The sequence below is a fragment of the Triticum dicoccoides genome, chromosome 1A (assembly GCF_002162155.2).
Source record: "Triticum dicoccoides isolate Atlit2015 ecotype Zavitan chromosome 1A, WEW_v2.0, whole genome shotgun sequence".
Lineage (NCBI taxonomy): Eukaryota > Viridiplantae > Streptophyta > Magnoliopsida > Poales > Poaceae > Triticum > Triticum dicoccoides.
Genome location: NC_041380.1, coordinates 242679518 through 242696023, shown reverse-complemented (window position 1 = coordinate 242696023; position 16506 = coordinate 242679518).

Below are 16506 nucleotides of genomic sequence, written 5' to 3'. Positions count from 1 at the left end.
CGCCCAAGGATGGGCTCGACGAGTCGTCGAGCGGCTCCCTGGATTCATCGGACGTGAATTCAGTTCCGCCCGCTGCCTTCCCCTATGCTGCGGATGACGCCGAAGTGGCGTCGCGACAAGCTCCGGGGCAAGAGGAGGTGGTCTTGGAGGAACCGCGAGGCGACCTCCCGGACTCCAGGATTAAAGGGGACTAGACCCCCCATGGCTCCAAGTCCAGCTTTAAGCCAGACACCGCGCTGGAAACATCAACGGTTCCGGACCGCGGCAGGCGAACTCCTGCCAAGAGGAGCAAGCCTATTGAGCCGGCGTCCTCCGTCCAACCGGAGGCGCCGTACAATCTGCTGGAGGTGCTTAAGGGCGCCTCCATCAACGAGGAGCACCGTACCATCATGAGTACGGTGGTCCAGAAGGTTCGGTCCGCCAAAAGCGGACTGACTGAAGCTTGTGCTAGCCTTCTAACAGGCTTCGAGGTAAGTAAAAAATATGTAAAAATATTACCGCATAGACAGTAGCCCCTGATGCTCTGTTTGGCGTTCGGAAAGAAAAGCCGAATAGAGGATCTATTAAATATCGTAGGAGTCTAACTAAAAAGGAGTCAATATACGTATGCAGGCTTCGCTGCTGGCCACCACCTCACTGACTGCGGAGGTGGGTACCCTAAAGCAGGGCCTCGAGCGGACCGAGCAAGAGCTCGGCCTTGCCAAACGGCAGCTCGAGGAGAAAGAAGGTAAGAGATACCTTATAGAAAAAATGCCTATAAAATACGCAATTGCAAAAAATGACAGGAGTACACTGCTTATTGTAGGGGCCACAACTGAGGTGGCGACCCTCAAGCAGGCGCTGTCCGAGGCCGAGAAGAAAACGGCCACGGAGCGCACCAAGCGGGAGAAATTTGAGGCGCAGGTCGGCGAGGTGCAACAAGAGCTTCAGGCTCTCATGAAAAAACATGAGAGTTTGGAGCTCGACTCGAAGACGCGAGCGTACGAGCTTGTTGCGGCCCTTAAAACTGCCAAATCTGCCAAGGCCGAAGCCCAGAAGGCTCTCCAGGAATTGGATGCGGTGAAAAAGATAGCGGCGGGTAAGGCATTCTCTATGCAAAGCAGACATATAAAAGTAAACTACTTGTTACTTACCCGAATCCGGAGCTCTCCAGGGGCATTCGCAGATCTTCCCCGCAGCGTATCCGATGTCGCCGCATTCTACCGAGCCGAGGAAGGCAGCTCGACGGAGAAGGTGTTCTGGTCTCAGTACGCTGAGGCCGGACACCCTGTGCCCTTGGGCGACCAGCTGAAGCAGCTGGTCGAGCTCCATAAGGCGGCCAAACAAGCCCTGAAGGGCTTCATAGTTCAGCTGTGGCCTGGAGAGGCCCTGCCTGGGAGCTACTTCGAACTGGTGCGGCGGCTGGTGGAGGCTTGTCCAAGGCTCGAGGTCATCAAGCGCTCCGTCTGTATCGAAGGTGCCCGTAGGGCCCTTGCCCGTGCAAAGGTGCACTGGGGTAAGCTGGACGGTGAGAAGCTTGTGAGGGACGGGCCGCCGCCGGGGAAGGAGCATCGCAAGCCCGAGAACTATTACAAGGATGTTCTGGATGGTGCCCGCCTTATGGCGGATGAATGTACCAAGGATGTAATTTTTGAATGAACTCGCTCGTGTTATCCTGTGCGCTAAAAACTTGTTCATATGCGCTAAGCAATGCTTGTTGAATTTAAAATATTATTTTCTGTGCGGCCATTTATCAAAAAATTGAGAGATGGTCAGTCGTCGGCTTCTGCCCCCATGCCACTAGTGCTGGGGTGTTCGGGATAAACCTGAGCGCTCTTTTTCCCATGATTGGGTCCGTCGAGGGAGGCGCTCAGCACAACGAACAAGGCAATCAGACTATAATGCTTGAACACTCTCACTTAGCCATAGAACTCTATAATTTTAAATTTCGGTGAAGCCCCTAGTATTTGGAAGACCGAGTTCGGAGCGCTATCCATGCCTTGGCCGGACAAAGCCGATTCCTCGCTCGAAGCGGCATAAGTCTTTAAGGACTCGAAAAACCTCTCGAACAGCAACCGGTCTCTCGCCTCATCATGACAGTCAGTTTTAGCTTTCTCTACTGAGGTGCTCAGCCCAGCTCAACTAGGGCACAATCGCAGTAGTTTTCCTAGTGCTACCTTAGCCGATATAGCGGAACGTAAGGCACCAAACATAGGAGCCGGGCAAACCCAACTATTGACCCAAATCATGATTCGGAGCCGATGCATATAGTGCTATAAGTTCAGGGTGCCGCACTTGTGAAAGTGTACGGACTTCTCACGCCATATTGATGGGGACTGAAGCCCCTGGCGTATTTTTGCCGTACCACAGTGTACGGATGCAACATGTTATTAATAAACATATATATATATATAAGAGGATAATGCAAAAAATAGACAAAAAGCTATGCATTGTTTATAGAAAGGCTATTATGAAAGCGGAACGATACAAATAGTGCGATAAGCAAAATAAATTGGACTATTTAACATGTCCTGGCCAGGGGCAAGCCGCGGAATTGTATTAAAAACAGGTATACTGCTCGCAATAGAGACGACCTCGGAGTTCCATAATGCGGCGTGGCTTGTCTGCTTTCCTGGATCTTGCATCGTTTGTGCGGCAGTTGAATTGCCGAACGGGTCATCCGAAGTATGGAGTCCTGAGAGTAAGAGAAAAAAAGGAATCCAGCAGCCCCTGGTGCAGTTTAAGCCGTATTTCGGGCGTGCCGTGATAGTGCCCCTTCCCCTGTGCCCATGGTATTTCAAGAGCGTAGTTATGTATGCGAAGCACTGGTTTCGCTATATCGCGAGGGCTAGGGTTGGGGCCGCATTGCTACGCTAGCTCAGAACGTGCCACGCGGTCTTGTTGCAGGGTACTCTGGGGGCGCTTGACAGTGTCCGGCTTTTTGAAGGCCGAACTGGAGAACTACCTAGAGAGGCTGCTTTGTATTTCTGCTGCGAGTGCTGCCGTGTGCTCCTCTGTTCGGAGGGAGCGTTCAGTGTTCCTGTTGACCGTGATTACTCCTCTAGGGCCTGGCATCTTGAGCTTGAGGTATGCATAGTGCGGTACCGCGTTGAATTTTGCGAATGCGGTTCGACCGAGCAGTGCGTGATAGCCACTACGGAACGGGACTATGTCGAAGATTAACTCCTCGCTTCGGAAGTTATCCGGAGATCCGAAGACCACTTCCAGTGTGACTGAGCCTGTACAGTTGGCTTCTACACTTAGTATGACACCTTTAAAGGTCGTTTTGGTGGGCTTGATCCTCGAGGGATCTATGCCCATTTTTTGCACTGTATCCTGGTAAAGCAGGTTCAGGCTGCTGCCGCCGTCCATGAGGACTCTTGTGAGATGAAATCCGTCAATGATTGGGTCTAGAACCAATGCGGCGAAGCCGCCATGATGGATGCTAGTGGGGTGGTCCCTTCGATCAAAGGTGATCGGGCAGGAGGACCATGGGTTAAACTTTGGGGCGACTGGCTCCATCGCATATACGTCCCATAACGCACGCTTCTGCTCCCTCTTGGGGATGTGGGTTGCGTATATCATGTTCACCGTACGCACTTGCGGGGGAAATCCCTTCTGTCCATTGTTGTTCGGCGGCCTGGGCTCCTCCTCGTTGTCGCTATGCAGCCCCTTGTCTTTGTTTTCGGCTCTTAACTTGCCTGCCTGCTTGAACACCCAACAATCCCTGTTGGTGTGATTGGCTGGCTTTTCGGGGGTGCCATGTATCTGGCACAAGCGGTCGAGTATTCGGTCCAAACTGGATGGGCCCTGGGTATTTCTTTTGAATGGCTTTTTCCGTTGACCGGATTTGTAGCCTCGGAATCCGGTATTAACTGCCGTATCCTCATTGCTGTCGCTGTTAACGTGGCGCTTTTGTTTGTTCCGACGCGACCTGTCGCTTTTGTCCTTGGTATTCGAATTATCAGGGTTCTTGGTTAAATTGTTGCTGCGAGCTAGCCAGCTGTCTTCTCCCGTGCAAAAGCGGGTCATGAGTGTCGTGAGGGCTGCCATAGATTTCGGCTTTTCCTGTCCCAGGTGCCGGGAAAGCCACTCGTCACGGATATTATGCTTGAAGGCCACTAAGGCCTCTGCGTTCGGACAGTCGACTATCTAGTTTTTCTTTGTTAGGAACCATGTCCAGAATTGCCTGGACAATTCCTCTGGCTGCTGAATTATGTGGCTTAGGTCATCGACGTCCGGTGGTCGCACATAAGTGCCCTGGAAGTTATCAAGGAATGCGGCTTCCAGGTCCTCCCAAGAACCGATTGAGTCTGCTGGCAAGCTGTTAAGCCAATGTCGGGCCGGTCCCTTAAGTTTGAGTGGGAGGTATTTGATGGCGTGTAGATCATCACCGCGGGCCATGTGGATATGAAGGAGATAATCCTCGATCCATACCGCAGGATCTGTTGTGCCATCGTATGATTCGATGTTTACGGGTTTGAAGCCCTCAGGGATTTTATGATCCATTACTTCATCTGTGAGGCATAGTGGGTGTGTGGCGCCTCTGTATTGGGCTATATCACGACGCAGCTCGAACGAGCTTTGTCTGTTGAGTTCGGCCCGGCCGGATTTATTGCATCCGAAGTGACGATCACCGTCACGTGCCGTGGGGCGCCTGCACGATCTGTAGATCGATCTTGTTTGCCTTGCCTTGTCCTCCAGTATGTCATGCAGGTTGGGCGCATTTTCCCGTGCCTTAGTATGCTTAACGCGGTGTCGGGGCATGGCTTGAGTGGAGGGCCAAGAGGCCTCTCTGTCACGGCCACGAGGTGGCCGGTCGGCCATGTCATGCGCTGGTGATGTAGGTGCTTCCTCCTCTAGTCGGGGTAGCAGCCTGCGCTTTGGGTAACTCTTGGAGGGGCGTTCGAGTTCATACTCTTCGGCCGCAAGGACTTCAGTCCATCTGTCCCCTAGCAAATCCTGATCAGCTCTAAGCTGTTGCTGCTTTTTCTTGAGGCTGCTTGCTGTGGACATAAGCCTGCGTTTAAAATGCTCTTGTTCGGCGAGATCCTCTGGGACGACGAACTCGTCGTCGTCGAGGCTTGCCCCGTCTTCGGAGGGAGGCGTATAATTATCGTCCTCAACCTCTTGGTCCGCCGCCCTCTCGTGAGGGGTGGCTTCTCTGTCCTCCTGTGCTGAATCTTGCTGGAGGGGGTGTTCTTCGATGCTATCCGGAGTAGTATTATCTCCCGTGCCGGAATCACCGTTTTTGCTTTGGCGGGATTTAGAGCGGCGCCGCTGACGCCGGCGCTTGGGCTGTTTCTTTGAGTTATCATCCCCCACTGTTCCATCGCCATCTCCATCCTTTGGAGTGTCCACCATATATATGTCATATGACGAGGTGGCCTTCCAGCACCCTATAGGTTCCGGTTCTTGTTCGTCTCCTGCATCGTCGTCCATACCGTCGATGTCTTCGGAGTCGAAGTCAAGCATGTCGGTTAAGTCGTCGATGGTGGCTACGAAGTGGGTGGTGGGTGGGTTTTGAATTTCTTCATCATCCGTATCCCAACCTTGCTGACCGTAGTCCAGTCAGGGCTCTCCTGATAAAGAGAGAGACTTTAGAGAATTCAGGATGTCGCCGAAGGGCGAGTGCTGAAAGATGTCCGCGGTGGTGAACTCCATTATCGGCGCCCAATCGGATTCGATCGGCAGGGGCGCGGGGGGCTCGGAGTTCGGAGAGGAATCCGGCTCCTCGGAGTCACGGGCCATGCGGAGTGCGGGGCTGGAGTTCGGCTTGATCGCCTCTGAGATCGCAGCCCCTGAGGCAGCATCCAACCGCTGATCCTCGATCGGCGCAGTAGGCTCCGAATCAATGGTCGGAACTGATGCGTGTGCGGCCTCCAAGGCGCTGTTCGGTGGCAGAGCTATATCATGCCCATCGAGACAGTGCGGCGCGCTTGCTTGTGGCTCGAATCCATCGAGGATCAAGTCCCCGCGGATGTCAGCCGTGTAGTTTAGGCTTCCAAACCTGACCTGATGGCCAGGGGCATAGCTTTCGATCTGCTCAAGGTGGCCAAGCGAATTGGCCCGCAGTGCGAAGCCGCCGAAGACGAAGATCTGTCCGGGGAGAAAAGTCCCACCCTGGACTGCATCGTTGTTGATGATCGAAGGAGCCATCGGGCCTAAAAGTGACGACACAGAGGAACTCTCAATGAAAGCACCAATGTCGGTGTCAAAACCGGCGGATCTCGGGTAGGGGGTCCCGAACTGTCCGTTTAGGCCGAATGGTAACAGGAGGCAAAGAACACGATGTTTTACCCAGGTTCGGGCCCTCTTGATGGAGGTAAAACCCTATGTCCTGCTTGATTAATATTGATGATATGGGTAGTACAAGAGTAGATCTACCACGAGATCAAGGAGGCTAAACCCTAGAAGCTAGCCTATGGTATGATTGTTGTATGATGAAGTTGTCCTACGGACTAAAACCCTCCGGTTTATATAGACACCGGAGAGGGTTAGGGTTACACAAAGTCGGTTACAACGGTAGGAGATCTTGAATATCCGCATCGCCAAGCTTGCCTTCCACGCCAAGGAAAGTCCCATCCGGACACGAGACGAATTCTTCAATCTTGTATCTTCATAGTCCTGGAGTCCGGCTGAAGGTATAGTCCAGCTACCCGAACACCCCCTAATCTAGGACTCCCTCAGTCATCAGCCCAAGAAAGCGAGTAATAGTGGAACATGGGTGATGCGATGAAGCAAGCAATCATAGTGATCAAGTAAAGCAGGCTAGTAGTGTGAAGATGCAACATACTAGGAGTAATCATGGCAAGCATGTCATGTGTGCAAATGGTGGCCATACATAATGCACATGAAATATCACAAGTATGGAAGCAAGATATGAGCAAAAGAGGTTCATGGTTCACATGGCAATAGCAACAAGGATCTCCACCAAGCATGCGAATACACATAGGAGTAGCATAAAGGTGAATCATGGGTAAATGCAAACAAGGGTCACAATTGCATGGTAAAGGCATAGAAGTAAGCATATCATGCAAAGTGAACACGACAAAATGAGCATGAAGCGACAAGCCGTACATAGCCCATAGCCGTGTGAGAGCCAAGTGAAAGAGATGTGCGTAGTCGTTGCGCGAAGAGAGCGGTGGAAAGGATAGTTCATGGGATCCCAAGTCATCTTTGCTCTCAAGAGCTCATTTCGTCAACTCTTGGGATTGAGAGGTTGACGAGTATACGTGAGTACCTAGACAAAACAAAGACAAAGGGAAAATTGTGTGTGCGTGGTAGATGTACACATCATCCATCATGATGCGCACGTGCTTGTGTTGGTTAGCACAAAGTATCCAATGCTCGAATAAATGAGATGCGTGATATAGAAACATGTCATCCATAATGGCATAATGGAGACTCAAAGGATGTAATGCATCACTTGCAATATCAAGAGCATTGTTATTCATGGAATGCATATGGTGTAAGCAATTATGAGAATCATGCAAAGTACAGAATGCATCAAAATCTCCTAATATGTATGAGGAAACTATGGGGGTCTCCTCATGATCATTAATGGAAACATCACACGGATAATATTGACAACATCCAAAACAAAGCATATTTGGTTCTATGTGATCATGGCATGGCATAGTAGATGAATTGCACAAATCATGTAAAGGAAGCATGTCAATATCATCACATGAAAAACAAAAGCCAATGACCATCATCTCGTCATCTATGCCATAAGTGCAAATGGGATTTATTTTAATGGGGCATGCATAGTTACTATGTTGAGATTGAAATACTACGATATGGGAGATATCACTCATAGCATATGACAAGTTCAATGGATTGTCAAACATGATGTGACCAATAGAATTTTCACATGATATCCCATGGAGCATAGCATCACAACTAGGCAACTCAACATGTTCATCATCATATTTATCATAAATAGGAAAGTCATGACATGAAGAAGTCGCACTAGCATGAAGCATGGGAATAGGTGTACCAACATCATGCAAGCAATCATTCATAAAATAGTCTACTAGTGGGACAAGAGAACCACCATCTCCTATGTTACCTTTGGAGCATCGCTCATGTGTTGTAGGTGAGGTGTAAAAGACCAAGTCATGGTCATGTTCATCTTGATGGAACCATGTGGGGGTGCATCTTCTTCCACCATGGCCATCGTTGTCTCCATTGGAGGTATGGACTTGTCGAGTATAGGCATGTCGTCATGTAGGAGACCTAGCACCCAGGAAGAAAACACACTCGGAGTAGAGGTTAAGTCATTATAAATCATAGTGGTCTCACATGCCATCTCAACTACCTCACTCACTAAGTGTTGTGGCTCACTCACTCCCTCTTGGATGCTCTCACTCATATGGTTGGTGGAGTCACTCAAATGGCTCTCAACCTCACATAGGATGTGTGGCATGATCTCAAGTGTGGGGCTAGTTGTGGTCACACTCATCCTCTCATAGGAAATGCTCTCAATGTCATGTAGGGTGGAGTCACTCATGTCACTCATGTGGTGGTGGCTCTCCTCACATGGCAATTCGGGGATCTCGTCATACGTGGGTGTTGGGGAGATGTAGGTGCAAATGTCTCCATGCTCAATCATGTTGTAGTCGTAGCCATGGATGAAGGCTGAAGATGGCACATTCACTCTCCTCTAAGACCAAAGATAAGGTCTTATGTGCCGTCTCATAGCACGACTCGGAGTATGAGTTCAATATGGGCGTCGTCTTCATGTTGTTGAAGAGGTTCATGCTCGTCGCCGTTGTAGAAGGGGTAGCCCTAGCTCGACCTACTTGTCGTCGTCTTGTTGTTGTAGGAGGTCCATATGATGGGGCACCTCATAGCTCGTCTCCATGACCGAAGGGAATTTCCCAAGCTCGGCCATCTTTCTTGAGGGGCTTCCGAAGATGGAAGTGTCGCCCTCGCTCGTAGGTGGTCGCCTTGTACTTGATGATGTTGATGTAGGCAAACTAATGGGAAGTAGGCAAAGATGTCATACGTCCAAAGGCGAAGATGCCGAAGACGCCGAAGTGGTTGGTGCAGCCATAGCTCCGTCTTGGTGGTGCTCGTCTCGGGGTCTTCCCTTATGCTCATGAAGGTTGGCCTTGGCGTGAAGTAGGTCTTGTTGGGACTTGTGCATTTGCGCTAGTGGAGCATTGTCATGATGATGGTGTCATTGTCGTGCTTGAGCTCGTAGTAGATGTCGTTCATCGTCGTCGTGCACATGTTGCTTGGAGGTGACTTGCCCTTCATGATGATGTGGATCACGAACTTGATGTTGGTCGCCATGGAGATGTGGACGTGGACGACTTGCGCTTGCATCATTTTTGTGCTCCAAAGACTTGTGACTTGAAATTTGCCACCTTGAGGATGATGAAGGAGAAGCACGGTTGATCAACAAGGTCCAAATCTCCTCCATCCTTGCATCTTGCTCCTCTTTTTGTGCAGAAAGCTTGTTGTCGATGTAGTCCCTTTTCCTTGCTTCGGAGTGATGAATGTTGATGGAGAGGTTCTCGATGCCCTCTCACAATTTTGATTGTGCGCCTTGCATTTGTCGTTGTAGATAGAATATTGACGCTTTGGTGAGGTAGTTGTTCACGCCGTCGTTGTTGTCGAAGACTGGAGATGAAATGCCTTGCATATCCATCACTCCAAGAGAAAAATGTGAGTCATAGAAAGAGAAGAGCGAATAACAAATGTACCTTGACCGAAGTTGAAAGTGGATCAATGATCACTCCAATGTGGACAAGGAAATAGCACAATTGGTACCAATTATTGTCGGTTTCTCACACCTACACAAATAAGGCTTACGGTGGAGCTCGGTGAGGATAGTGGCACAAAACAGTTGATCCAAAATGTTAGAAAGAGTCAATAATGTTGAAAGAGATTCACAAATTCGTAAGTGAAACAAGTAGACCAATAGAAATATGTGGCACACGGAAACACACACACGGATAGATAAATGTGGTCGTGCAACCAAGGAATGAGCTCAAAATGTGGAATCCACCGGAAACGCTCATGTTGCACAACTCAAGAGAGACGCTAGCACGATTGCTCAATAGGCAGATACGAAACTTGTGCACAACCTATAAGATGCAAAAATGCATGGACTTCTATCCCAAGTATGCTATGTATATGATGTTCCGGTGGTATGATCCCAGATGATCGGATATGACAATCTTATGCAATGTGGTATGATGCTATGGCACTTGCTTGTGTGCTCACTCTTTTTCTTTGCATAAAAGCTTATTCTTTTTTTGTATGGCCACTTTTGCACAATGCACAAACCAAGATAGCAATTGTATATATGCGAGAACAAACTTCTGGCACAAAGGATGATATGATACCAAGATGATACCTATATGGTATGGTATGTATGCAATGTATGGGCAAAATGGGCTAGGGGTTATCAATGCAATGGCAAGGGAATATGCAATGGAGGGATACCATGATACCGAGATGATATGGAGGTTACCGTCCGTGGCGATGATGAGTGGCGGTGATCTTGATGGAGATACCAAGATGATGCAGACTCGTCCCTAAGTAGCCGAAACACCTTAGGAAACGGAAAAACCGCGAACTCAAAATCTCAACCGTCAAATGTCTGAATGATGGTAGCGGGATGCGGTGGTGGCAATGATGGGTTGTGGAGTACGCAATGCGGAGTGTAGGGTAAGGTGATGGACTATACACGGTGTCGGAGTTGGAAGCACGGTCCCTAAGTAGCCGAAACACCTTAGGAGACACAACTCACAACACAACCAAAATTGGGGTAAGTTGGGGTGGCGGAAGTGTATGGTGGGTAAGCCTATGCGGAAGTGGTGGTGGTGGTTGATGAGGAAGCAACCGTCCCTAAGTAGACGAAACACCTTAGGAGACTCGAATCACTACTCAAGCAACCACATATGCAATGGGGAACAAAATTGGTTAGGTTGCGGAAGTCGGTGGTGGTGTAGCGGATGATGTGTTGGAAGCCTTAGTCAAAGATGCCAAAATTCACAAAATTTTATGGTGTCAAAAGGTGGTGAAACCAAGGTGAGGTCCTTGTGCACATCAATAGCTTCAAAACGAGCCAAAGAACACTCAAATCGGAGTTTGGAGTGAAAAGTCGTGATGAAAACGGTGAAAGAGGCTGATGCTGAAATTCTGTGTAATGTTTCTGGTTAGGCCGGAAGTTCCGGGGGTCGCGGAAAAAGTGCGGGGGTATGGGGATTTTTGGGGTAAATTTTCTGTTTAGACCGAAAGTTTTGGGGCTTGGACGGAAGTTCCGGGGGAGTCCAGAAGTTCCGGGGGTCGTGGAATTTCTTCTGGGACAAACCCTAAATTCCAGATCTGAGAATGGGTGTGGAAAAACTCAATTTTCTGGGTCAAAATTGGGAAGATTTCATGGATAGAAATCGGGGAAAAGATGGGGAATGCTAGATCCACTCGTAACAAAGCAAATCCACGGATCAAATCCAACAAAACTTCCTCAAACAAACAAATCACAAAAAACATTGGGGGCTATTTTTGGTGGGGATTTTTGAATTTAGGACGAAATCAACAAAATTAGGCTATCAACACAACGGGGAGGCTCCGAAATCGTGATCAATGTGGCTCTAGATACCAAGCTGATGTAGGGTAGGAACCCTAATCCGCCAATCTTTCACGAAAGGAGCGGATCCCGCGATGAACACGAAGAACATGAGGAGGGAAATGAGGGAAAAACACAAGGGGAGCATGAGAGAACACTCAAACCAACATGAATGATCACATAAGTGCTAGATCCTTGAACATAATGGGAGATACAAGATCCAAAGTCAACAACGGATGATACAAGAGGTAACGGTCTTCTCCATGAGGAGGTATTGATGGGGCCGCCCAAGAGGGGGTCTTGATGATCTTCTCCGGAAGGAGGTCTTCAATCCAAAGGGATCTTCTCCGTAGAGGCCGCGGTCTCTCTCGTGGAGTAGATCCGATGTGGATGATCAATGCTCTATCTCTAAATGAGCTAAACCAATGCTAACCCTAACTAGGAGGAGGTGGGGGAGTATATATAGTGCTAGCCCACAAAGGGGTAAGTGAGAGGGGGGATACATGGGCCCTTAGCCCGAGTCTTTGCACGCAGGCAGGCTGGAAGTTCTGGGTGGGGCCGGAAGTTCCGGGCTCCGGAAGTTCCGGGCTGGTTCCGGCCGGGTTCCGGGCTATCCCGAGAGTTGGCGCACTCGGGGCTGGTCTGGGCCCCCGAGCGCTGGTCTCGACTCCGGGGGCCGGAGGTTCCGGGCAGGCCGGAAGTTCCGGGCTTTCCAGAACCTTGTCCCCACTTCTGCTTCCTTCTCCTCTTCCATGCTAGGCCTTGGTCCTTGGATCCTCCATGGTCGTCTCAGTTGTACCTGAGTATATGCAAGGTCCATGCATGAGGTAGTAGCCATGTCTCATATGTGGAAAGTTATAACACCCACGATGCGACTATATCTCCCACGTGTCGGGGCACGACTTAGAGGCATAGTCGCAGGGTAGGTTTGTCGCAAGAGGGGTAATCTTCACACAATCTCGTGTACTGGATAACAAAGTGATAAAGAGTTGCCTTACAATCGCCACTTCACACAAATACAAGTTAAACATACATCATCCAGAATACAATCAAGGTCCGGCTACGGAACGAAAATAAAAGAAGACAACCCCAAATGCTAGATCCTCGATCGTCGCAACTGGGATCCACTACTGATCAACTAGAAACGAAACAACACAACGAACACGATCTTCATCGAGCTCCCACTTGAGATCAGTTGCGTCATCTGCACTGGTATCATCGGCACCTGCAACTGTTTGGAAGTATCTGTGAGCCATGAGGACTCAGCAATCTCACACCCGCGAGATCAAGACTATTTAAGCTCAAGGGTAGGAAAGGGTAATGAGGTGGATCTGCAGCAAGCACTAAGCATATATGGTGGCTAACATACGCAAATAAGAGCGAGAAGAGAAGCAAAGCAGCGGCCGTGAACTAGAAGTGATCAAGAAGTGATCCTGAAACTACTTACGTTCAAACATAACTCCAAAGCCGTGTTCACTTCCCAGACTCCGCCGAAAAGAGACCATCACGGCTACACAGGCGGTTGATGCATTTTAATTAAGTTAAGTGTCATGTTTTCTACAACCGAACATTAACAAATTCCCATCTGCCCATAACCGCGGGCACGGCTTTCAAAAGTTCAAAACCCTGCAGGGGTGTCCCAACTTAGCCCATCACAAGCTCTCATGGTCAACGAAGGATATTCCTTCTCCCAGGAAGACCCGATGAGTCTCGGAATCCCGGTTACAAGACATTTCGACAATGGTAAAACAAGACCAGCAAGACCGCCCGATGCGCCGACATCCCGATAGGAGCTGCACATATCTCATTCTCAGGGAAACACCGGATTGTCTAAGATTCTGGTTGGCCAACCCAGAGTTGCCCCTGGTGGCCACCGGCTGCTAATAGGTTCGGACCAACACTTAGGCAAGCACTCGCCCGGGGGGGTTAAAATAAAGATGACCCTTGAGTCTACAGAACCCAAGGGAAGGTGATAGGTTGTTAGGCAAATGTAAAACCAAGGTTGGGCCTTGCTGGAGGAGTTTTATTCAAAGTGAACTATCAAGGGGTTCCCATAACACCCAACCGCGTAAGGGACACAAAATCAAGGAACATAACACTGGTATGACGGAAACTAGGGCGGCAAGAGTGGAACAAAATACCAGGCATAAGGATGAGCTTTCCACCCTTTACCAAGTATATAGATGCATTAAAGTAAACAAGATATAATAATGATATCCCAACAATATCCATGTTCTAACATGGAACAAACTTCATCTTCACCTGCAACTAGCAACGCTATAAGAGGGGCTGAGCAAAAGCGGTAACATAGCCAAACAACGAATTGCTAGGAAAGGTGGGTTAGAGGCTTGACATGGCAATATGGGAGGCATGATATAGCAAGTGGTAGGTATCGCGACATAGCAATAGAGCGAACAACTAGCAAGCAAAGATAGAAGTGATTTCGAGGGTATGGTCATCTTGCCTGAGATCCCGCAAGGAAGAAGAACGAGTCAATGAAGAAGAAAAATGGATGTAGTCGAACAAATCTCACAAACGCGATGTTATCGGAACCAAGCCGAAGAAGCAACACCGAAAAGAAGCAAACAACATGGTAAACAACCATCACATAAGCATGACATGATGCGCAAACAATTATGATGCATGTCCGGTTTAAAGAGGCATGGCATGTCAAAGTGCACAAGCAAAACTACAAGTTAAGTGGAGCTCAATATGCAACGAGTTGCATATTGACGGAACACCAAATCATTATTTAGTTCTCTCTCGTTTATGTACCCAACAATATTAAATGTTGTTGAAGATGGCAAGAGGTGAAACATGAGTAAAATACATAGTTATGCATTTTAAATGAGGCCGGAAACATCAAACAACAATTCCGGTAAATCCTCATGTGCATTTAGCAATTTAATGCAAACAACAATTTTAACCATTTTAAATGTTGTTATCACGATGCGAATGACATTTGCAAGTTTTATGCAATTTTGGAAAAGTTGACAAGAGCATGACATGAAGCATTTGTCATCGTGGCAGAAACGAAAGGGGTGCCACTGTTGGGGAACGTAGTAATTTCAAAAAAAATTCCTACGCACACGCATGATCATGGTGATGGATAGCAACAAGAGGGGAGAGTGTCATCCACGTACCCTCATAGACCATTAAGGGGAAGCATTATGACAACGCGGTTGATGTAGTCGTACGTCATCACGATCGACCAATCCTCAGTACCGAGCGTACGGCACCTCCACGTTCAGCACACGTTCAGCTCGGTGACGTCCCGCGAACTCATGATCCAGTAGAGCTTGGGGAAGAGTTTTGTCAGCACGATGGCGTGGTGATGATGTTGATGAAGCTACCGCAGCAGGGCTTCGCCTCAACACTGCTAAAGTATGACCGAGGTGGATTATGGTGGAGGGGGGCACCGCACACGGCCGGGAGAGATCTTTGTGATCAACTTGTGTGTCTAGAGGTGCCCCCTGCCCCTCTAAATAAAGGAGCAAGGGGGAGGCCGGCCGGCCCTTGTTGGCGCGCCTAGGAGGAGGAATCCTCCTCCTAGTAGGAGTAGGATTCCTCCCTTTCCTACTCCTACTAGGAGGGGGAAAGGCAGGGAGAGAAAGAGAAGGAAAGGAGGGCGCCGCCCCCCCTTCTCCTAGTCCAATTCGGATAGGGGGAAGAAGGCGCGCTGCCTGCCCTAGGACGGCCCCTTTCTCTTTCCCTTATGGACCAACAAGGCCCATTAGCCCCGGGAGGTTCCGGTAACCCCTCCCATACTCCGGTAAAATCCCGATTTCACCCGGAACTATTCCAATGTCCAAATGTAGTCTTCCCATATATCATGTCTCGACCATTTCGAGACTCCTCGTCATGTCCGTGATCACATTCGGGACTCCGAACTACCTTCGGTACATCAAAACATATAAACTCATAAAACCGATCGTCACAGAACTTTAAGCGTGCGGACCCTATGGGTTCGATAACTATGTATACATGACAGAGACACATCTCTGATCAATAACCAATAGCGGAACCTGGATGCTCATATTGGTTCCTACATATTATACGAAGATCTTTATCGATCAAACCGGACAACACTATACGTTGTTCTCTTTGTCATCGATATGTTACTTGCCCGAGATTCGATCGTTCGTATCCAATACCTAGTTCAATATCGTTACCGGCAAGTCTCTTTACTCGTTCTGTAGTACATCATCCCGTAACTAACTCATTAGTGATGTGTATTACCGAGAGGGCCCAGAGATACCTCTCTGACAATCGGAGTGACAAATCCTAATCTTGCTCTATGCCAACTCAACAAGTACCATCGGAGACACTTTTAGAGCTCCTTTATAATCACCTAGTTACGTTGTGACGTTTGGTAGAACACAAAGTGTTCCTCCGGTATTCGGGAGTGCATACTCTCATAGTCATAAGAACATGTATAAGTCATGAAGAAAGCAATAGCAGTAAACAAATGATCAAGTGCTAAGCTAACGAAATGGGTCAAGTCAATCACATCATTCTCCTAATGATGTGATTCCATTGATCAAATAACAACTCATGTCTATGGTTACAAAACGTAACCATCTTTGATCGATGAGCTAGTCAAGTAGAGGCATACTAGTGACACTATGTTTTTCTATGTATTCACACATGTATTGTGTTTCCGGTTAATACAATTCTAGCATGAATAATAAACATTTATCATGAAATAAGGAAATAAATAATAACTTCATTATTGCCTCTAGGGCATATTTCCTTCAGTCTCCCACTTGCACTAGAGTCAATAATCAAGATTACATAGTAATGATTTTAACACACATGGAGCCTTGGTGCTGATCATGTTTTGCTCGTGGAAGAGGCTTAGTCAACGGGTCTGCAACATTTAGATCCGTATGTATCTTGCAAATCTCTATGACTCCCTCCTGGACTTGATCCCAGATGGA